The sequence below is a fragment of the Macaca thibetana genome, chromosome 7 (genome assembly GCF_024542745.1).
Source record: "Macaca thibetana thibetana isolate TM-01 chromosome 7, ASM2454274v1, whole genome shotgun sequence".
Classification (NCBI taxonomy): Eukaryota; Metazoa; Chordata; class Mammalia; order Primates; family Cercopithecidae; genus Macaca; species Macaca thibetana.
In genome coordinates this window covers 11,914,510-11,937,319 of record NC_065584.1, presented here as the reverse complement: position 1 = coordinate 11,937,319, position 22,810 = coordinate 11,914,510, and the positions used below count along the sequence as shown (strand labels likewise).

Here is a 22,810-nt window from a genome sequence, read left to right as displayed (position 1 = left end):
CCAGGGCAGCTCAGGAGGTACCGAGGAGGGGAAGGGTTTCTTTGATGCTCAGGAAGTGAGTGGGCGGAAGCGGGAGCGCGGAGAGCCCATGGAGCCAGCGAGAAGCATCCAGCCAGGGTTTTGTCGCGTGACCCCCCACGGCATCCGCTCCCCATCAGCAGCATCACACTCAGGTAACTTCTGGAAGTGCTTGAAAGAGTGGAGTTTTGTGGAAATTGGACCTGGGGCTGGGTTCTGAGAGAGGAAGCAGGAAGTCAAGCAGCTGGGGAGAGGATGGGGAGGGGCATCAATCTGGGCACCAATCGAGTGGACTCTGAAATGGTGAGGAGGCGCTGGACCTTCATAGTAATCTGGAATTGGGCTGTGGGCTAGATTTAATATGATTTTGAAGGTCAGGAGGTCCTCTATGGATGGCAGAGTTATGCTTAAGTGCCATATAAAGTGTTCCTATGTGTAAACTGAACTTCTGTAATTACTGCAAGGGGGTTAAGTCCCTTACACTCCAAGGCAGCGGTTCTTAAACTTGGCTGTCATTGGAATCCCCTGGTCCCTGGGGAGTTTTTAACAATTCCAGTGCCCAGGCTGCACTCCATACCAGTTTAATCAGAATCACTTGAGGCACAGCCCAGGCATAGGTATTTTTAAAATTTCGTAAGACTCCAAAATACAAACTTGAGAACCAATGATCTAAGGCAGACATTGACAACCTTTTTCTGAACAGGGCCAGATAGTGACTATTTTAGGCTTTGCAGGCCAGCCAGTCTGGCACAACTACTGGACTTTGTTGTTGTGGCATGAAATCAGACATAGGCAATATGTAAATGAATGTGACTGTGTTCCAGTAAAACTTTATTTACAAAAACAGGCAGACAGCTAAACTTGGCATGTAGCCATAGTTTTCCAGCCCGTGGTCTAATGTATGGTACAAAATAAGACATTTAACAACACATGGGACTAGAGACCTCCCAATAGACAGATGGTATGATGGTTAAGAACTGGGCACTGAAGACCTGACTTGGAGTCCCAGCTCAGTCACAAATGAACTGTGTGACTTTGGCAAGGTCCTTAACTTCTCTGTGCCTCCATATCCTTATTAATTAAGTGGACATAACAGAAGTACCTACTCTACAGCATTATTTGAGGATTAAATGAGAGGTAATGAATATAAGAAGCTGGCCAGGTGAGGTGGCTCAAGCCTGTAATCCCAGCACTTTGGGAGGCTGAGGCAGGTGGATCTCCTGAGGTCAGGAGTTTGAGACCAGCCTGGCCAACATGGTGAAATTCCATCTCTACTAAAAATACAAAAATTAGCTGGGCGTGGTGGCGGGAGCCTGTAATCCCAGCTACTAGGGAGGCTGAGATTGCACCATTGCACTCCAGCCTGGGTGACAAGAATGAAACTCTGTCTCAAAAAAAAAAAAAAAAAGAAAGAAAGAAGAAGAAGAGCAATGCCAGCTGAGCATGTCGTACAATTCTTAGTAGTATTATTTTTCTTTCTTTCTTTTTTTTTTTTTTTTTTTTTTTTGGCGATTCTTACCATTTTTCTAAATGAAGAGGATCATGGAACTTTTACCAGGACCCTCAGATAGATGCTGTTTGAATAGATGCTGATTTGCTTTTAAGCTAGCAGCTAAAGCAACAAGGGAAATGCATTTCAGGGAGATAACTTTTGTTTTCTGACAATTAAAGTTAATTTAATTGCCAAGGAGTAATTAGCATGTTAATCTAGGTCTCAGTTTCTCTCTTATAACCACAAAGAATGAACTTTGATAAGAAAAACTCTGAAACAAAACCAAACATCCAGCAAATTGGAGAACTGTGGTACCTACTTCCCCAGACCCCACCAGGGAGGCAGGCCCCTGGGTGGGGCAGATGTAGTCCTGGGACTTCTAGTATGCCTTTTAATTACCTGTCAAAATCATCTCCAGGGGCCCCTTGCCTGGTTTTCATTATTTTTTTTCTGTTACTATCATGTAAACAATGACCATTTGTTTTCTTAAAAGATCCTCACTGCGGACAACAAGCCCCCGGGCTGCAAAACCCTCAGTTATGTAAGGATGGGGTTTAGGTATTGCTAGGCTCTGTGACTCGGAAAAATATCTTGGTACCAAAGGTGACCTTTTATTTTTTCTCTTCCTGAAGTGATGAGTTCATTTGCTTGTCTCTCCCCACCTCCCTACCCCCTAAAAGAGCATAGATCAATCTGAACAGCCTCACCAGTGGAGTGTCAGCAATATCTCACAGTCCAGGTGGTTCCAAAAAATACATCGTCACCATGGAGCTATTTTTACCATTGCCCAATATTTCTGTTTCCTCTGTGGTTTGCAAGGATGGGCATCACTTCTCAGTGACGCACGAGCCTCTCAGAGTTCCAGGGAGCCTGACATGTTTCTTGTAGCATACCCCATCCTTCCTGCCTGTTCTATCCTTGAACTTTCTTCCACACAGCCTAAGCCTGATCTATTCTTGAAAACAAAATTCAAACATCTCCCCAACAGAAAGTGAATGTCTAGTTTTACTGGGCCTCCCCCACCTTTTGTCTAAATTTCTTGACAGGCAGGGAATGCTCTCTCTACTGTGGTGCTGAAAATTCTTCAAGGGCAGAAGGAGCAGGCTGTCTTCCTCTTGCAGAAGACATTGTCAGAGCAGAAAAAGCAGATGGTGCAGGGAGAAGGGTGTGTCCTTTGCAGCCAGAGTTTGAACTCCAGCTAGGTGACTTAATGAGTAAGGCAAATGATTGGACCTGTCTGAGCTAAACTTCCTCCTATGTAAACTGAGTATCATAATCCCAGTGTCAGAGATTGTGGGCTGGTGATGGTGAAATGCTCTGTATTAGGTGCCTAGCACAGCAGCTGCAAGAAAGGGCACACCAAGATGTGTTGATTCATTGATTTCCCACCTGTTTGACAGGCTAAAGGCATTCATGGAAATGTATGTGGATGGAAGAGAGAAGTGGCATAGTCCATTTGGGCTGCTGTAACAATTTATTGCTCGCAGTTCTGGAGGCTGGAAAGCCCAAGATGAAGGCACCAGCAGATTCAGTGTCTGATGAGGGTCTGCTTTCTGTTTTACAGATAGCTGTCCTTTTCCTGTGTCATCACATGGCAGAAAGGGCAAGGGGTCTCTCTTGGGCCTCTTTTTTAAAGGCACTAATCTCATTGATGTGGGCTTCACCCTCATGATCTAATCACTTTCTAAAGACCCCACCTCCTAATACCATCATGTTGGGGGTTAGGATTAGGATTAGAATATGGAATAGACACAAACATTCAGACCACAGCAGGAGGGAAAGGAGAGGGAAGACAGGGAAGTGGGAGGAAGGAAGGAGGGAGGGAGGGAAGGAAGGACGGAAAAGCTGGGGGAGAACTCTAAGCAGAAAGGCAGGTGATGAAATGCAGGACAGCTGGGCATCCAGGAAGTTCTGGAGTGGGACCATGGAGACCTGTGCCTTAGCTAGGCTGAAACTTAGGCCAGGCCAGGCCTATCGTGCTGCGCTCAGCAGGCTCATCTTGCCTCAGTGTGGCTGGATGCTTGAGCAAGGCTGTTGGTGCATTGAGGACATGGTACAGCCTGGACAGAGCAGGCAGGACTGCTCAGTAGATAAGAGGCTGGGTTCTGAGTTGTTCTAGGCTAAGTTTGGTGAGACAGGAAGTTCTAGAGAAAGGCCAGTGGTTGGTCTCCTGCTGGTGGTTTCGAGGGAAGAGGCCTCATGGTCAGGAGGCAATAAGATATGCTAGCATCACCCCAGAGCAAAACCTGCTGAGTCTTAAAGAGCCCAGTCTGTTATGAAAGGACTGACTCCCCAGAGACAGGTTGGTGGTCTTTTGGGGCTGAAAGTTCATTTGCCTTGTTCATTTGTTGAACATTTATTGAGTGTCTACTGTTTGCTGTCCTAAGTGCTGAGACAAAACATTGTCCCATACTTGAAGGAGCTTCCAGGCTATTGGAGGTCATGGGTGTCAATAAGTGAACAGTTTGTTCCAATTCAGAACAATAAGTACTGTTCTGGAGCTGAGTGAGGTGCAGATGGGCAGGATGCATGTGTCAGCAGACACAGAGAGGACCCTCAACCTAGCCTTGGAGGTCAAGCAAGGCTTCTGAGTATTTTGCTTGGCCAAAAGGGTGGGAAAGATGTTTCATTTGGAAACGCAATATTTGGGGGCTCAAGAGAGAGCATGGTGCCTGCAGCTGGGATATGCTCTGGTTGTGATCCTAGGGGAGGCTGAGGGTGAAGGATGCATGGATACCAGGCTAAGGCCTTGGCATTTTATCTTCAAGGCACAGAGGAGCCAGTGATAGGTGAATTTTGACCAGGGGAGTGCTTTGATCTGGTTTACCATCTAGAAGCATCATGGGGGGAAGCTGAGAGTGGTCAAGAGCATTCCCTGGACTTGGGGACCAGAAGGGTGTAATGGGAGCCTGCATGAGGGTTCTAAAAGGAGAGAGGAAAGGAGTGGCAAGGAGAAGGTGGACAAGCATGCTGGGGAGGCAGAGCTAGCTGGCCTTGGTGACACAGTGGATGTGAGTGTAAGGAAGAGAGGAACAACCCCTGGGAACACAGAGGCTGCAGATTGGATAGGAAGGGGTAGCTCTAGAGAGAGAGGTCAGCAAGGAGGAAGTTAGGAGTGTTGGGCTGAGACACGCTACTCCTGATCTGGAAGGAGGGTGGTGTGGATGGAGAGCAAGTGCCTGTATTGGTATGTTTTCTTGCTGCTGATTACAAGACAGGGTAATTTATAAAGAAAAAGAGGTTTAATGGACTCACAGTTCCACGTGGCTACGGAGACCTCACAATCATGGTGGAAGGCAAGAGGCACATCTTACATGGTGGCAGTCAAGAGAGAAATGAGAGCCAAGCAAAAGGGGAAACCCCTTATAAAACCATCAGCTCTCATGAGACTTTTTCACTACCGTGAGAACAGCATGGGGGAAACTGCCCCCGTGATTCAGTTATCTCCCACTGGGTCCCTTCCACAACACATGGGAATTATGGGAGCTACAATTCAAGATGAGATTTGGGTGGGGACATAGCCAAACCATATCAGGGCCATTTTTTTTCTAAAATATTTGGGAGAAATCTCCCTCTCTGTGAGCTAGAACCCATTTCCTGCAATGGAAGTTGATACAAATTATATGCACCTGATTTCCCAGGTCCCTTTGCATCCAGGCTGTGTGCACATGACCTGGTCTTCTGCTCCTTGAGTCAGAAGTTTGTGAAGAAGTAGAGATATCCTGGCAGGGCTGGTGGCAAGGCTCTATTGGATTTCCAGGTTAGCAGTGGCAGGGTCTGGAGTCCAGCACTGGTGATGCATCTGTGCCCGGCAGCTCAGCAGCCACGTCTCCACCCAGTGGGGTCTTCAGGATAGTTTGGGGTGTCAGTCCTGGATATGTAGCTTCCAAGCCTGGTTTTCTAGCCCTCCCCAAGAGTGTTACCTCCCTGATGTCTTTTAAAATTTTTTTTTTAAATTGTGGTAAATTATACATAGCATAAAAAGCACCACCTTAACCATTTTAAAATCCATCTCCAGAACGGCTTCATCTTCTCAGACCAAAACTCTATACCTGTTAAACACTAACTGCTCTTTCCTCGCTCCCAGCCTCTGGCGGCACCATTCTACATTCTGTCTCTGTGAATTTGACTGTTCTAGGTACCTCATATAAGTGAAATCATACAGTGTTTGTTTTTTGTGACCAACTTATTTCACTTAGCAGAGTGTCTTCAGATTTCATCCATGTTGTCGCATGTGCCGGTATTTCATTCCTTTTTAAGGCTAAGTAATTTCCCCCGTGTGCATAGACCACTCATCTGTCGATGGACTCTTGGAGGCTTCCATGTGTTGGCTATTGTGAACAGTGCTGCTGTGCATGTGGGTGTGCAAATATCTGTTCTAGTCCCTGCTTTCAGTTCTTTGGGGCATATATCCCAAAGTGGAGTTGCTGTATCACATGGTAAATCTATGTTTAATTTTTTTGAGGAACATCATATTGTTTTCCACAGCTGTGCCATTTTGCAGAGATCGGATTCTTTCTGGGGCTCTAAGTAGGTCTGAGCCTGGCTGGGGCAGATTCAGGGCTAGGTCCTAGGAATTATTCAAGAAACCAGATTATTCAAGGAACTCAGATGAAGGGTCATCTGAGTCCTCCTCTTTCAGGGATTGACATCCAGGGTAGGGAACAAACTCATGACTCAGTGTCATTTCTTGCCTGTTGGACTATTCTGGGATCCGTATAGTCATTTGTACAGAGACTTCACCTCTTCCTCCTCCAAAACCCCCTTCCAAGATCAGTCATCACCTCCCTCTCATTAGCTCCCATGGGAACATTAGCTCCTTTCCCCATAAGCAATGCACCTTAAAAATGGCCAAAGCCGTCCGAGCACGGGGGCTCACGCCTGTAATCCCAGCACTTTGGGAGGCTGAGGCAGGTGGATCACGAGGTCAGGAGATCGAGACCATCCTGGTTAACACGGTGAAACCCCATCTCTACTAAAAATACAAAAAATTAGCTGGGCGTGGCGGCATACGCCTGTAGTCCCAGCTACTCAGGAGGCTGAGGCAGAAGAATGGCATGCACCCGGGAGGCGGAGCTTGCAGTGAGCCGAGATCACATCACTGCACTCCAGCCTGGTCAGCAGAAAGAGACTCTGTCTCAAAAGGAAAAAAAAAAAAGGCCAAAGCCTGCCGAGGAGGAACAGTTAGAAAATTATTTGGTTACTTCTCTGCTCACCCCTCTCTCATTTAAAGAAAACCTTTTCCTTGGAGGCTGTGAGCACTGACTTGGGAATGAGGATGTCCTGATTAAATCCTGGCCTTATTTAACTCTCAGGGTGACCTGGGTGAGACCCCACCCTCTCTGGGCCTCAGTTTCTCCATTTGTAAAACAGAGAGCTGCTGTAGAACAGGGATTCCCTACCCCCTCGCCACCAAGATACTCTTTGGTTTTTGTCCTTGGAAGGCTATATTTTGAAAGATGTTATCTGTCAAATAGAGCTTATTTAATAACATTAGGTTCTCCATGTTTTATTAAAGACATCCATAACTTCCAACTAAAGCTTCTGATCACAGTATAAGCAAATTGAGTTGATGTCATTTCATGCAAGAGCTGGTGCGACCTCATCTTGGTTGGGAATGTGATGTTCCCTTTGCAATTTAAAATATTGAAAATAGTTCTCAGATCCCCATTACTATTCCTGGGGAACCTAGCCTCAGTACCACTGGTAATGTGGCAAGACTGCAGTACCTGAGTCTTAGAACCAGCTCTATAATTCTGTGAAAGGGAAAGAGTGTAGACTTCGGGGACAGAAGCCTGAGTTTTTAATTTTATTTCAAGTCTACTGATTAATCTGGTGTGACCTTGGCAGTGTGGAAAAAAGCCCACAAATTCTTTGAAACTTCAGATGAGTTTGGCCACGTTCAGGGTGTGTGGCCGTAAACACCCAGGTGCCTTCCACTTATGTGAGGACTGTACATACTTGGTGACTATGCAACTAGAATGTGGTGGGAAAGCTGATGTTAGACTGTTAGCACTAGAGCACGAAAAGCATTGCAGCTTCTTCCTTGTTCTCTCTCTGAGAGCACTTGCTCTGGAGGAAGATGGTTGCTCTGTTGTAAGGACACTAAAGCAGACTATAGGAGTCACCCTCATGGTGAGGAACTGAGGTCTTCTGCCAGCAGCCATGTGAGTGAACCACCTTGGAAGCTTGTATTAGTTTTCTATTGCTGCTGTAACAAATGACCACAAGCCTAGCAGCTTAAAACATCGCACATTTATCTTGAAGTCTGTAGGTTAGAAGTCCAGCAGGGTCTCCCTGGGCTAAAATCAAGGTGTTAGCAGGGCTGTTTCTTTATGGAGTCTAAAGTAGGGGAGAATCTACTTCCTTGTCTTTTCCAACTTTAGCAGTAGCCTGCATTCCTTGGCTTGTTGCTCCTTCCTCTGTCTTGAAACCAACAACACTGCATCTTTCCGACACTGCTTCTGTTGCCAATCTCTTTCTCTGACAATCTCTTCTGCTTCCCTTTTCAATTTTTAGGACCCTGTAATTACATTGGATACTCTAGGATAATGTCCCTGTATACTAGTTGGCAGCCTTCATTCTGTCTGCAACATTCATTTCTTTTTGCCATACAATATCCACAGGTTTCAGGAATTAGGATATGGACATCTTTGTGGGGCCATTATTCTACCTGACACAGAAGCGGATCCTCCAGCCATCCATCAAGGCTTTGGATGACTGGGACCCCTGCCAATGTCCTGATTGAAAACCTCATGAGAAACTGAGCCAGAATTACCCAGCTATGCTTCTCCCTGGTTTCTGACCCACAGGCACTGTGAGATAATGCATGTTTGTTGTTTTAAGCCGCTAAGTTTTGGAGTAATTTGTTATGCTGCGAAAGATACCAAATACAGGCAAGTTAATTAGCCTCTTTGAGCCTCTTTCATTTATAAAATGGGGATGGTTCCTACCTTGCAGAATTGTTGTAATGGTTAAGTAGGTCAGTGTTTGGAAAATACCTGGCATGGAGCAGATGTTCCATAAATGCTAAATTTCTTTTTTCTTAGCCTCCCTTTTTGTTTTCTAAAGGGCACCCCAGCAGTGGCAGAAAATGAGGGCAGCCCCCGGCAGTGGCAGAAACTCCAATCTTTAGCAATGAGTTTGTCATGCAAATTCAGCATCAAGACAAATATCCAAGGCCAATTACCAACCAGACCACCTCCCTTAAGCCAATTCTACACAGAAATTCTGATTGGTGTTACCCTTGAGGCACTGCTGGAACTCTTATAAGCTCCAGGGCACAGCAATGGAAAACCACTGATAGACAGATAGACTCCACTTAGAATATTCACCTTCCAAACAATGAGGTGAGCATGTCACACACACTACTGTGTGTAACTCTTAAAGGTTTGGAGGTGATATGTGGGTTTGACCAGGTGAAGGAGGGATGGAGGAGCAGCTGCTTTGGCTCTTTGTTACATAGGAGTTCTCATCAATCGTGCACCAGCCACAGCTTCTCAGGGTGATTACTATGATTTTTTGGCTTCTGAGGCTTGACAATTTAAGATATTAATACATTACCAGGAGTGGAAATGTTTGGAATATTAAATGTCATTATTTTAAAAATGGTTCCTCCATCCCCAAAAAAGTGGTTGTAAATTTAGGAGAGACATGTCAGAAGTGGAGTGAGAGCGTGGGCATGGATTTGTCTGCATGAAAAAATAAATGTGCCATCTTGAGTACCTTTATAAAATGTGGCACCATCAATGGGAATGACTTGCTTATTGAAAATGTACAGTGTGGGCTGGGTGTGGTGGCTCATGCCTATAATCCCAGCATTTTGTGAGGCCAAGGCAAGTGAATGACTTGAGCCCAGGAGTTCCAGACCAGCCTGGGCAACATGGCAAAACCCCATCTCTACTAAAAATACAAAAAATTAGCCAGGTGTGGTGGCGTGTCTGTAGTCCCAGCTACTCAGGAGGCTGAGGTGGAAGGATCAGTTGAGCCCAGGAGGCAGAAGTTGCAGTGAGCTGAGATCATGTCACTGCACTCCAGACTGAGTGACACAGAGAGACCCTATCTCAAAAGAAAAAAGAAAATGTACAATGTATAGGTGGGGCCCTTAGAGGAAGAAAGGAGGTGAGAGAAGACAGAAGTAGAATGCAGAAAAACTGTACTGGGATTAGAGGGGGGACCTGAGGATTGGGGGCAGAGGAGGATATCAGAATGATTTCTGGAGCACTGGGGGAGGTGGAGCACTGGGGGAGGTGGAGCACTGGGGCAGGTGGAGCACTGGGGCAGGTGGAGCACTGGGGCAGGTGGAGCACTGGGGGAGGTGGAGCACTGGGGCAGGTGGAGCACTGGGGGAGGTGGAGCACTGAGGGAGGTGGAGCACTGGGGCAGGTGGAGCACTGGGGCAGGTGGAGCACTGGGGGAGGTGGAGCACTGGGGCAGGTGGAGCACTGGGGGAGGTGGAGCACTGGGGCAGGTGGAGCACTGGGGCAGGTGGAGCACTGGGGGAGGTGGAGCACTGGGGCAGGTGGAGCACTGGGGGGAGGTGGAGCACTGGGGGAGGTGGAGCACTGGGGCAGGTGGAGCACTGGGGCAGGTGGAGCACTGGGGGAGGTGGAGCACTGGGGCAGGTGGAGCACTGGGGGAGGTGGAGCACTGGGGGAGGTGGAGCACTGGGGCAGGTGGAGCACTGGGGGAGGTGGAGCACTGGGGGGGGAGGTGGAGCACTGGGGCAGGTGGAGCACTGGGGGAGGTGGAGCGCTGGGGGAGGTGGAGCACTGGGGGAGGTGGAGCACTGGGGCAGGTGGAGCACTGGGGGAGGTGGAGCACTGGGGCAGGTGGAGCACTGGGGCAGGTGGAGCACTGTGGGAGGTGGAGCACTGGGGGAGGTGGAGCACTGGGGCAGGTGGAGCACTGGGGCAGGTGGAGCACTGGGGCAGGTGGAGCACTGGGGGGAGGTGGAGCACTGGGGGAGGTGGAGCACTGGGGCAGGTGAGGTGGAGCACTGGGGGAGGTGGAGCACTGGGGGAGGTGGAGCACTGGGGGAGGTGGAGCACTGGGGCAGGTGAGGTGGAGCACTGGGGGAGGTGGAGCGCTGGGGGAGGTGGAGCGCTGGGGCAGGTGGAGCGCTGGGGCAGGTGGAGCGCTGGGGCAGGTGGAGCGCTGGGGGAGGTGGAGCACTGGGGCAGGTGGAGCACTGGGGCAGGTGAGGTGGAGCACTGAGGGAGGTGGAGCACTGGGTGAGGTGGAGCACTGGGTGAGGTGGAGCACTGGGTGAGGTGGAGCACTGGGGGAGGTGGAGCACTGGGGCAGGTGGAGCACTGGGGGAGGTGAGGTGGAGCACTGGGGGAGGTGGAGCGCTGGGGCAGGTGGAGCGCTGGGGCAGGTGGAGCGCTGGGGCAGGTGGAGCGCTGGGGCAGGTGGAGCGCGGGGGGGGAGGTGGAGCGCGGGGGGAGGTGGAGCGCGGGGGAGGTGGAGCACTGGGGGAGGTGGAGCACTGGGGAGGTGGAGCACTGGGGGGGAGGTGGAGCACTGGGGGAGGTGGAGCACTGGGGGAGGTGAGGTGGAGCACTGGGGGAGGTGGAGCGCTGGGGGAGGTGGAGCGCTGGGGAGGTGGAGCGCTGGGGAGGTGGAGCGCTGGGGCAGGTGGAGCGCTGGGGGAGGTGGAGCGCTGGGTGAGGTGGAGCGCTGGGTGAGGTGGAGCGCTGGGTGAGGTGGAGCGCTGGGTGAGGTGGAGCGCTGGGTGAGGTGGAGCGCTGGGGCAGGTGGGTGGAGCGCAGGTGGGGCAGGTGGCAGCGCTGGGGCAGGTGGAGCGCTGGGGCAGGTGGAGCGCTGGGGGAGGTGGAGCGCTGGGGGAGGTGGAGCGCGGGGGGGAGGTGGAGCGCGGGGGGAGGTGGAGCGCGGGGGGAGGTGGAGCACTGGGGAGGTGGAGCACTGGGGAGGTGGAGCACTGAGGGAGGTGGAGCACTGGGGAGGTGGAGCACTGGGGCAGGTGGAGCACGGGGGAGGTGGAGCGCTGGGGGAGGTGGAGCGCGGGGGGAGGTGGAGCGCGGGGGGAGGTGGAGCACGGGGGAGGTGGAGCACTGGGGGAGGTGGAGCACTGGGGAGGTGGAGCACTGGGGGAGGTGGAGCACGGGGGAGGTGGAGCACGGGGGAGGTGGAGCACGGGGGAGGTGGAGCGCTGGGGGAGGTGGAGAGCGGGGGGGGAGGTGGAGCACGGGGGGAGGTGGAGCACTGGGGGAGGTGGAGCACTGGGGGAGGTGGAGCGCTGGGGCAGGTGGAGCGCTGGGGGAGGTGGAGCGCTGGGGGAGGTGGAGCGCTGGGGGAGGTGGAGCGCTGGGGCAGGTGGAGCGCTGGGGCAGGTGGAGCGCTGGGGCAGGTGGAGCGCTGGGGCAGGTGGAGCGCTGGGGGAGGTGGAGCGCTGGGGCAGGTGGAGCACTGGGGAGGTGGAGCACTGGGGGAGGTGGAGCACTGGGGCAGGTGGAGCACGGGGGAGGTGGAGCACGGGGGCAGGTGGAGCACGGGGGAGGTGGAGCACTGGGGGAGGTGGAGCGCTGGGGCAGGTGGAGCGCTGGGGCAGGTGGAGCACTGGGGCAGGTGCTGTAAGACTCGCAGATGCAGGAAAAGGACAGACAGGACAGACATCTTAGAGTGAGATAGATACACATACGAGACATACATTACCGAGTGAGGAAAATGGAAGAGTATTTGCTGGGGCTCAGGCTGAACAGAGGGGTTAGTGACACCCCAAGGAAGGGTGAGAGCATGTGCCACAAGCTAGAACCAGTGCAGCTGAGCCAAGGAGAGAGGGTAGAAGGAGCGGGAAGGCAGTCATGCTTGGGATCAACTGTTTAGGGCTTTTCATACATTCAGTCTTTTGTTGTAATATTTACTGAGCATTTACTGTTGTGTCATGTCCAAGCTAGGCAGGAGGGTGGGATCCGCAGAATAATGCACCCCCTCCCCAGAGATGTCCATGTTCTACTCCCAGGTATCTGTAAATATATTAGCTCGCATGGCAAAGGGGAAAATTAAGAATGCAAATTGGCTGGGCGCGGTGGCTCAACCCTGTAATCCCAGCACTTTGGGAGGCCGAGGCGGGTGGATCACGAGGTCAGGAGATCGAGACCATCCTGGCTAACCCGGTGAAACCCCGTCTCTACTAAAAATACAAAAAACTAGCCGGGCGTGGTGGCGGGCGCCTGTAGTCCCAGCTACTCAGAGGCTGAGGCAGGAGAATTGCGTGAACCCGGGAGGCGGAGCTTGCAGTGAGCCGAGATCGCGCCACTGCACTCCAGCCTGGGTGACACAGCGAGACTCCGTCTCAAAAAAAAAAAAAAAAAAAAGCAAATTAAATTAAGGCTGCTAATCAGCTGACTTTATATAAGGAGATTTTTCCTGGATTATCTGGGTGGGCTTGATGTAACCACAGGGTCTCTATGAGTGGAAGAAGGAGGCAGAGTTAGAGTCAGAGAAGAGAAGACACTAGGAGAAAGGTCCAAGTGTAAGAAGAATCCAGCCTGCACTTGCTGACTCTGACCATGGAGGAAGGAGCCATGAGTCAAGGAATGTGGGCAGCTCTAGAAGCCAAAAAGGTGAGAAGTGGATTCTCTCTCAGTCTCCAGAAGAAACGTAGCCCAACGGCATGCAGATATTAGCCCAGGCAGACTTGTGTTGGATTTTGAACCTACAGCATTGTAAGATAATAAATGTGTGTTATTTTAAGCTACTAAATATGTGGTGATTTGTAATAGTAGCCATGGGTAAGTCATACAGAGGGGAAGGCATTTTTTTTTGAGATGGAGTTTTGCTCTTGTTGCCCAGTCTGGAGTGCAATGGTGCGATCTTGGCTCACTACAACATCCGCCTCCCGGCTTCAAGCAATTCTCCTGCCTCAGCCTCCTGAGGGATTACAGGCATGTGCCGCCACACCTGGCTAATTTTGTATTTTTAGTAGAGATGGGGTTTCTCCATGTTGGCTAGGATGGTCTTGAACTCCCAACCTCAGGTGATCTGCCTGCCTTGGCCTCCCAAAGTGCTGGGATTACAGGCAGAAGGCATATTTTAAGCCCCATGTCTGATTGCTCATCCCTGGCACTTATCACCTGGTATAGGCTCATTAACGATTTGTGGAATGAATGAATAAGTTAGGGCTCCTTAGTCAGTGTTTCTGGAATGAATGGATAAAGATGCCAAGAGGATGGTGGTCTGGTCAGAGAGACAGGCTATGAAGAGTCCCCATGGAGTGAGACTGGTGCTCGAGCAGGCATTAACACAGGCTTACCACAGGCACCCACCTGCTGTGGGTCGGTGGCCATCACAGATTCAATTCCCAGCCAGTGGACTCTGAAAGGGAGGTTGCGTGCAGAAGGCATATGGGGGCTGCTGTCAGCGACACCTGCAGGGGTGCAGAGCAGGGAGCAGGGCTGGGCAGAGGCAGAGGCTGCCATGTGGCATGGTTGCAGCATAGGAAGCTCTAGATGGTTCTTCAGAGTTGCACTGAGTGAGGCCGGGCGCGGTGGCTCAAGCCTGTAATCCCAGCACTTTGGGAGGCCGAGACAGGCGGATCATGAGGTCAGGAGATCGAGACCATCCTGGCTAACACAGTGAAACCCTGTCTCTACTAAAAATACAAAAAATTAGCCAGGCGAGGTGGCGGGTGCCTGTAATCCCAGCTACTCGGCAGGCTGAGGCAGGAGAATGGCATGAACCCGGGAGGCGGAGCTTGCAGTGAGCTGAGATCTGGCCACTGCACTCCAGCCCGGGCGACAGAGCGAGACTCCGTCTCAAAAAAAAAAAAACCAAAAAACAGAGTTGCACTGAGTGAAGGCCAGCAGCTGCCTCTCTGCCTGGGCCCTACTGCCCGCATCGACAGTGATCAGGCTGGAAGGATGGCATGGCCTTGGGAGAAGCAGCTCTCTTGGGAGAGGGCAATTCCTGGGAAGGGATCCAGTGAGGAGCTCCCAGCCTCCAACACCCCCACAGCTGGGGAGGAGAACTTGGTCCTGAAGGAGGATCTGGGTGATGCCCAGTAGCATCTCCTCTGGGAGGAGAGGGGGAGGAGCTGCAGAAGAGACTCCCTGTGCATTGGGGCTGTAGAGCAGAGGGCAGAAGGGATGTCAGGCTGAGAAAACAGCTGTGGCAAATTGTGGAGGCCTGGAAAAGTAGAGAAGACATGGGTCCTGCAAGTCTCTGGGGACATCTGGAGGGAACTGTGCAGAGGAGGACTGGACATTGGTGGGCAAGGAGCCTGGGAGGCGAGTGATGACCATATGATGAAAGAACCTGCAGATGAAACAAGGAGGTGGCTTCATCCTCTGGGTCGGGGTATGGCGGGATAGGGTCTGGATAGACTTTGAAAGCTTCCTGGGGCACAATTCAATGCAGAGGAAGCCATGGGAGGCAGGGAGGCCGCAGTCCAGGCGAGGGTGATGAGACTGCTGGTGCTGGCTCAGTTACTGCAGTGCAGAGCCAGGGGACCTTGGTACAGTCCCCCAGGGCAAAGCTTGTCTCCAGAAATCTCCTCACTCACTCTGTGTGTGTGTGTGTGTGTGTGTGTGTGTATGTGTGTGTGTGTTGGGGGATGGGGATTAGACTAGGACCTCTGAATTGCATGTGCTGGATGGCACTGCTAGAGGGAATGGCCAGGACCAGGGAGGACCATTGCTGGGATGTCTTCTTTCCTTTTAATCCTTGGGGTGACACTGATGAATAACTTACCTTGATATTGGCAGTAGTGCCGAAGAGGTCAGGCTGTGGTGGACCCCAAGTGGGCAGAGGTCTGAGATGGGGGTTAAGCATTCCCCACTGGGAGGGGTCACAGGAATGCCAAGGGAATGAGAGCCACACAGCCCAGGTGTGTCTGAGGTGCCAGAAGCATCACCAGGGACTGGGGCAAAATCCTGCTGTTTTGGCCCAGAGGATGTTTTGGCCCAGAGGATGTCATGACCCTGCTGCTTTGACCTCATCGTGCAGCAAGCTCACTGGTGAACTTGAAAGAAATAATGATGCTAAGCAAAACCACCTGGCAGAAGCCAAGATGGGTCCAACAATTGCTCAGTGAATCCAAGCTTTGTTGTATGACCACGTGGACAAGATAAGCCATGCCCAGACCCATAGCTTGCTGCCCCGTGCATGCCAGGGGCTGCCCCTAGCCAGCACTTCCTGAAGTTGTAAGATGCAGCAGCTCTGTGCCTGAGTCCAATCCTATGAAAACAATTTCTAAAATGACTAATGGACATGGGGAAAGCAAGATACAGCTCATGATATGTGGAAAACTATTTTAAGGGCTTACATTAGTTCAATGGATTTCATACCAAAAATAGTTTCTTACCAAAGTCACTATTATCATAATTTTGATTCCAAAGCTCCTATATATAAACATGGGATAAGCCATCCCTGAGGTTACAAGGGGAAGGCCAGCATGGTCACTGGTCGGACTGGCAGGGTCAGAGTGTCCTAAATTCCCAGACGAACCTGGAGTTTAATTTGGAGCAGATATAAGAGTTGGCATTTTGGAGTACAGCAGACAGAGCTTGTTGTGGCCTCTGTCCTAGTGGGTCTTGGTAACAGAGTCATGAAATCAAAGAGCCACCACAAGTCTGATCATGATTGAGTGCTTTCTGTGTGTCAGAAGCTGTGCTGGGTGGTGGTCAGGGAGGGGGTGTTACAGGCTGATGTCGTTGGAGGAGGGGCCTGCTGGGAGGTGACTGAATCATGGGGGTGGACTTCCCTCTTGCTGTTCTCATAATAGAGTTCTTATGAGATCTGGTTGTTTGAAAGTGTGTAGCACTTTACCCTTCACTTGCTTGCTCTCCTGCCAGCCATGTGAAGATGTGCCTGCTCCCCTTCACCTTCTGCCTTGATTGTAAGTTTCCTAAGGCTGCCCAAGCCATGATTCCTGTACAACCTGCAGAACTGTAAGTCAATTAAACCTTTTTTCTTTACAAATCACCCAGTCTCAGGTATGTCTTTATAGCAATGTATGAATGGACTAATACACAGGCATTGCTACATTGGATGACTAAGAGGTAGCAGAGGTAGTTTCTCCAATGAGGGAACATTGGAACTTTAGGAGGATTAAGTCAATTTTCCCAAAGATAACCAGCTGAGAAAGAGTGACCAGGATTAAAACAGAAGCTTGCTGGACTCCAGAGGTCCCACTCTTAACTCCCTGCTGGGTTGCCTCTGGGAGAAGACATATATAAGCCTTTAATACACCATTGTGTGAGCCTAACCCCTTCTCCATCTTCCCAGGCTCCTACTGGGCCAAGCCTCTGTCATCCTGGCTGAATTATTACAAGAGCTCCCTCATTGACTCTGCATCCACCTTGTCCCCAGCCATCTATTCTTCACATAGTAGACAGTCCTCTTTTAAAATTCAAGTCAGATCACATTCCAGCACTGCTCAGAAGCTTCCGGTCACTTCCAGCCATGCTCAAAGGAAAAGCCAAAGAGCTTTCTGTGGTGCACAAGGCCTTGTACAAGTTGGCCTCGTCCCCACCTCTCCTCCTTTCCTATTGCCTTCCTCTGGCTCATGCTGGCCTCTTGCTGTTCCTTGACCAAGTAAAGTCGCTCCTGCCTCAGGGCTCTTGTACATGCAGTTCTCTTTGCCTGGAATGCTTCCTCCCCAGATATCTGCCTGGCTACCTCCTTCTGCTCCTTTGGGCCTTTGCTCAAATGAAACTGTCCTAGTGAGGCTTCCCTGACCTCTGATCTAAAATTGCAGCCACTCCCCTCCCGTTTTTTTTGCTTGTCTCCACAGCCCCTGTTTGGCCATCTGACACATGGTATGTTTACCTGTTTACCTCTGTATGTGGGGCTTATCCATCTACCAGAATGTCAGCTCCACAGGGCCAGGAGTTCTTGTCTGTTTCCTTCACTGCTGTATCTCCAGCACCTAGAACAGGACTTAATTCATAGATAGGGCTCAACAAAAACTGTGTTAATGAACGAATGCAGGTATAGAAAGATAGAGAAAGCATGTCCTTGTTAAGAGTCTGTTTCTGTCATCATATTGGCCAATGGGCACAAAAGTTGTTTTGAAACAGACAACATCTAAAGATCCCTCAGTTGCTAGACAAGAGTCAGTCTGAGTGCAGGGAGGGCCCTTCATGCGCTTTTGTGGAGTCTCTGTTATTTTCTGGAATTAGCCACTCCTGTCCAAGGCAGAGGCTTCTCCCTGAATCCCTGGGTGTGTATTTCATCTCTGTCTTCATCCAAGGCCAGGGGTGTGCCCTGACTTCTGGGTGCTTTGACCAGTAGGTAAGGTCTGTCCTGCAGCTACCAATGTTCGGGGAGGTGCTGGAGGGGAGGCTGGAGACCCCGACCGTATTGGAAGGTTCCAGCCTGGGAGCGTGTGAGAGTGGGGCTGGGTGGGACAGGGCAGCTTCGCTAAGCAGAGTGGGAGGAGTAGGCATGCTGGATGTCAGGAGCAGAGGTCCTGGGAGGAAATGGCCCAGGACACAGGAGTGTGGCTCTCTACATCTTTATTTATCACCAAACCGGGTTCTTGGTGTATGTGTGTATATGTGGTGTGTGTGAAGTGTGTCGGGGGGTGGGGTGGTGTTATTCCTGACCTCACCGTTTGGGCTTTTTCTCCGAAACTTGTGAACTTGTGTAGCAGAGAAGAGCTCTGCAATTGTTTAAATCCCGACTCCATGTGAATCTAGGAGATGCTCCACCCACCTCTGACCCTCAGTTTCTTCATCTACAAAATGGTGGTAATATTCCTATTTCATGGAATTAACATATGAAGTTCAAATAAAATAACCAATAAAAAGTGAACCTAGGCCAAGTCATATTCTCAGTAAGCAGTTCATGTTAATCCTGATGATCATGCTCACAATTTTGCCACCGGGTGGGTGGATTTGTTGGCCATTGCTGTTAGTGATTCTGAGTCTCCCAGCAGAGACTGGCAAAATCTTCCTCCCCCTGTCAGCCTCAGCCTTGGTTTTTCCAGAACTGTCAGGGAAGCAGCTCCCCTTCCTCTGCTCCCTGGGCCCAGGAGGGGCGTCATTGTTGTAGAAATGAGAGAAGCACGCAGGTAATTAATTGCCTGCTGAAGGTAGAGGGAAGAAGAGCAGGGACCTGTCACCTCACCATCTGCTCAGGCTCAGCCCCATCCCTGCAGGATCCTGAATAGGGGCTCTACTCTCCTCTCTTCCTTGCACCATCAAAACACGCTCCGGGTGGTGCTGCATGAAATCCCCACATGCTCATGCCTCCATTTCTTTTTCCAATTCAAAGACATTCTGGGAGTGTCTACCACACGCCCAGCCCTGGACCAGATGGAAGCATCATGTTTGTTCGTCAGTATCACTGACTGAGCACTGTTCTGTGTTCAGCACCTCTTGAAGATGTGCCTAACTTAATGCTAGATTTAAAGCCTACAGCAACCAATGGAGACAGGCATACTATTATCCCCATTTTACAGATATACCCAAGGAAATCAACAATAATTCCAAAGCATCTCCTGATATCCAGTTCACATCCAAGTTTCTCCAAAAGAAGGACCAAGAAGATTTGACTCAACGTTCCTCTTCCTTTCATCTGAGGTCGTCCTGTAGCATATCATTTCCAGCATTGACCCTGGATCTTGCCCTTCATTAAATTAACATGCTCATGTCTTTAGTCATTGGTATTCTCTACAACTAGTGGGGAGTGGGGAAAACAGGTAGGTGAACCATCAAGTGGTAGCTACAGTGATGGAGATCAATCCATGCTGCTTTAGGAGCATGAAGAAGAAGCTGATCAGCCTAGGAAAGGCAAGGAAGGTTCCTTGGGGAAGGGATATTTGAGCTGCACACTGAAGAAAGAGAGGTAATGTTTCAGGGAGGAGAAGGCAGGGAGGGCATTCCAGGCAAGAGGGGACAGTAGAGCAAAGATAAGAACATGGGACATATCATGGGGACATGTAGAAAAACTCAAGCAGTTAGGTGTTGCTGGAGTGTGAAGTGCAAAGCAGGAAGCAGTGAGCAGTGGCGGCTACAGAAGTCTGTAGGAGCCAGGTCATAAAGGGCCTTAAAGGTAGGGTTAAGGACGTTGGGTTTATCCTCCAGATGATAGGGAGCTATTGAAGGGTGCGGGTAATGATTTGTGTCTGGTATCACTCTGATGGCAGCAATTGGGAGCCATAATCATATCATATCATATATCATATCATATCCATTCATTCATTCATTCATTCAAACACTTATTGAGTACTTTCTATGTGCCAGACGCTGTTTAGATGCTGGGAAAACAGCAGTGAATAAAACAGCCTAAAATTCCTACCTTCAGGGAACTTAAAATTGAGTGGAGGGAGACAGAACAAATGAATGTAAGGTATGCCAGAGCGTGAGGCGTGTTATAGGAAAATAAACAGGGGCAAGAAAGGGTCCAGTAGTGGTGTACTCTGTGTGTGAGGGTGTTAGTGGGTATCTTTTTTTTTTTGAGATGGAGTCTTACTCTGTTGCCCAGTCTGGAGTGCAGTGGTGTGATCTCGGCTCACTGCAAGCTCTGCCTCCTGGGTTCTCCTGCCTCAGCCTCCTGAATAGCTGGGACTACAGTTGCCTGCCACCACGCCTGGCTAATTCTTTGTATTTTTAGTAGAGACAGGGTTTTACCATGTTAGCCAGGATGGTTTCGATCTCCTGACCTCATGATCCGCCCTCCTCGGCTCCCAAAGTGCTGGAATTGCAGGCGTGAACCACTGTGCCCAGCAGGTGGATGTCTATTTTAAATAAGGGGCTGGATGCAGTGGCTCATGTCTATAATCCCAGCACTTTGGGAGGCTGAGGCGGGTAGATCACGAGGTCAGGAGATTGAGACCATCCTGGCTAACACGGTGAAATCTTGTCTCTACTAAAAATATGAAAATTAGCTGGGCTTGGTGGCTGTTGCCTGTAATCCCAGCTACTTGGGAGGCTGAGGCAGGAGAATCCCTTGAACCCGGGAGGTGGAGGTTGCAGTGAGCCAAGATTGCGCCACTGCACTCCAACCTGGGTGACAGAGCAAAACTCTGTCTCAATAATAATAATAATAATAATAAATTTTTAAGAAAATATTAAGGGCCATTAGGGAAAGCTTTTTTAGATGAGTGGCACTTGAGGGAGGTGTGGGCAAGAGCCATGCAATTATCTAGGAGTTCCAGGCCAAGGGAGCAGCAAGTGCAAAGACCCTGAGGTGGAAACATGTTTGAGGCATTGCCAGGAGGCCACAGTGGACAGAGCAGAGGGAGCAGAAGGAAGAGTAATGGGAATTGAGTGAGAAGGGTAAGGGGGATGGGCGACAGATCAGGTAGGGCTCCATTGGCTATTGTCTTGACTTTGGATTTTAGTCTAAGTTAGATGGGAAACCACTGGGGAGTTTTGAGCAGAGCACGACATAACAGGGTATGACTTCAGGTCAAATGGTGCTGACAGGTTGAGTAGGATGAAGGGTGAAAACTGTTGGATTTGGCACAGTGATGATCATGCGTCATGAAAGCAGTTTGGGAGGAGCAGTGGGGTGGTGAAGGGATTTACAGGAGCACACATAGACAATTGTTCCAGTGTTGAGTGCTGTCTTGTCACTCACATCTTAGTGGCACAGAGCAGTGGCAATCATTTCATTATCTGTCATGGTTTCTGAGAATAAGGGCTTGGCTGGGCAGTTCTGACTTAGGACCTGCCAGGCAGTGTCATGCAGGCCCTCAGTGACTGGAGCCGGAGCTTGCTGGGTGCTGATCAGGCAGATCTCTGTCTCGCTTTTCATGAAGTTTCGGGGTCTCTCCATGATGTTGCTGGATGGGAGCTCATTTGGGCTTCCTTGCAGCATGGCGGCTTCAGGGTATTGAAACTGCTTAAGAAGGAGAATTTCTGTGAGCAAAGCAGAGCTGTGTGTGTGGCCTTTTACCCTACCTTGTTAGTCAAAATACTCTCAAAAGCCTACCCCATTTCAAATGGGAGACATGGACCTCATCTCTCCCTGGGAGCAGTGTGAAAGAATTGGCAGACATAATTAAAAACCTCCCCAAGAACTCTATCAAGGAGTTTTGCAATAAAAAAGAACAAAGAAATGGGGCCACAGTGGGAGCGAAATGTGGGGTTGAGTGGCTCATTTTCAAAATGGAAGGAAGTGACTCCATGTTTATCTTGGATGTATATGATGTATGTATCATGTATCATGGCTGTAAAGCATGACTACCACATATATCATGGGTAGAAAGAGCCCTGGCCCATAGTCAGAAACCCTGAGTCTTCTCACTTACAAACTGGAGACCACAAGAGGATGGGGGGCTGCAAGGGTTCCTAGAGGACACTTAGTTCCATGTCTTTTTTAGAGATGGATAAACTGAGGCCTGAGTGGGTCATGACCTGTCCAGAGTCATAGAGGGAATGAGCGGCAGAGCCAGGATAAGCTCCCAGGCCCTGAAATTTCTGGGCCAGTGGCCTATACACAGAGCTTCCCACCCTCCCTACCTCATTGGATTTCTGCAAGCCCTCCCCAACCCCAGCACTCTGCAGGGCCTGGGAAGTGAACCAGGTAAGCTGCAAACCTAAGGCCTTATTATTAGAAAGCCCATCCTCACAGGTTGCTCCCTCACTTGGAAGGAGAATGTGGCCAATGTGTCTTGTGCCTTGCTTGGCATGAAAAGTCGGACCTTGGGAGCAGCAGAGGCAGGTGTTGCAAAATTCTAATCTTATAATGGCGCTGGGACTGTAGAAAGCCTGGGCAAGCATTGTGGATTTTGAATTTGAGAAGAGAGGAGAGCCAAAAGAAGATTTCTAGGGCATTTGAAAGGCAAGTCCAGTGCCAAGCAAAGTTCCACAGTACACCAACTATAAAAGGAGGGAGGAGCGGAAATGAAGGAGTCAGTGCTGAGCCTAGAACAGACACTAATCATCCTGGGGCATAGCAGTAATGGGGAGAAAGGGAGCTGGGGGCAGGGGGCCTCAGCAAAAGCCTAGCCACGTGTGAGATCTGGCTCACACCCCACACACCCCATACACCTGGGGTTTTCTTGATACCATTTTTACAGATGAGGAAACTGAGGCTCTGTGTGCAGGGAAACATGGGTGTCACTGGTGGCCTGCAGATGCCCAGGGAATTGGGTCTTGTTGCAGAAGTATCACCCCGGGACTTGGGAGAAACGCAGACTCTCAGGCCTCCCTCCTCCCTGCAAAATCAGATCTGCATTTTAACAAGACCCCCCAAGGTGGCCACACTAAAGGACTCCCCAGGGTCACCTCACTGAGTAGGGCAGCACCATGATGTGTCTGCCTGACTCCAATGCAAGACTTCTTTCCATTTATGTGGTTTTTGCCCTCAAAAAGCCATCAGAAG

The 22,810-nt window shown here is 50.3% G+C and overlaps 1 long non-coding RNA gene across 13 annotated transcripts in view; it reads left to right on the top strand.

Annotated features, from left to right (window-relative positions):
• The first annotated feature begins 10,261 nt into the window (after positions 1–10,261).
• Positions 10,262–22,810, top strand: part of LOC126959717 (uncharacterized) — a 459,264-nt gene continuing 446,715 nt past the window's right edge. The window contains exon 1 of one of the 13 annotated variants that reach the window (XR_007727615.1): positions 10,262–10,273. This is a non-coding gene — a long non-coding RNA (uncharacterized LOC126959717). The other 12 variants (XR_007727614.1, XR_007727613.1, XR_007727612.1 and 9 more) reach the window with 12 other exon arrangements.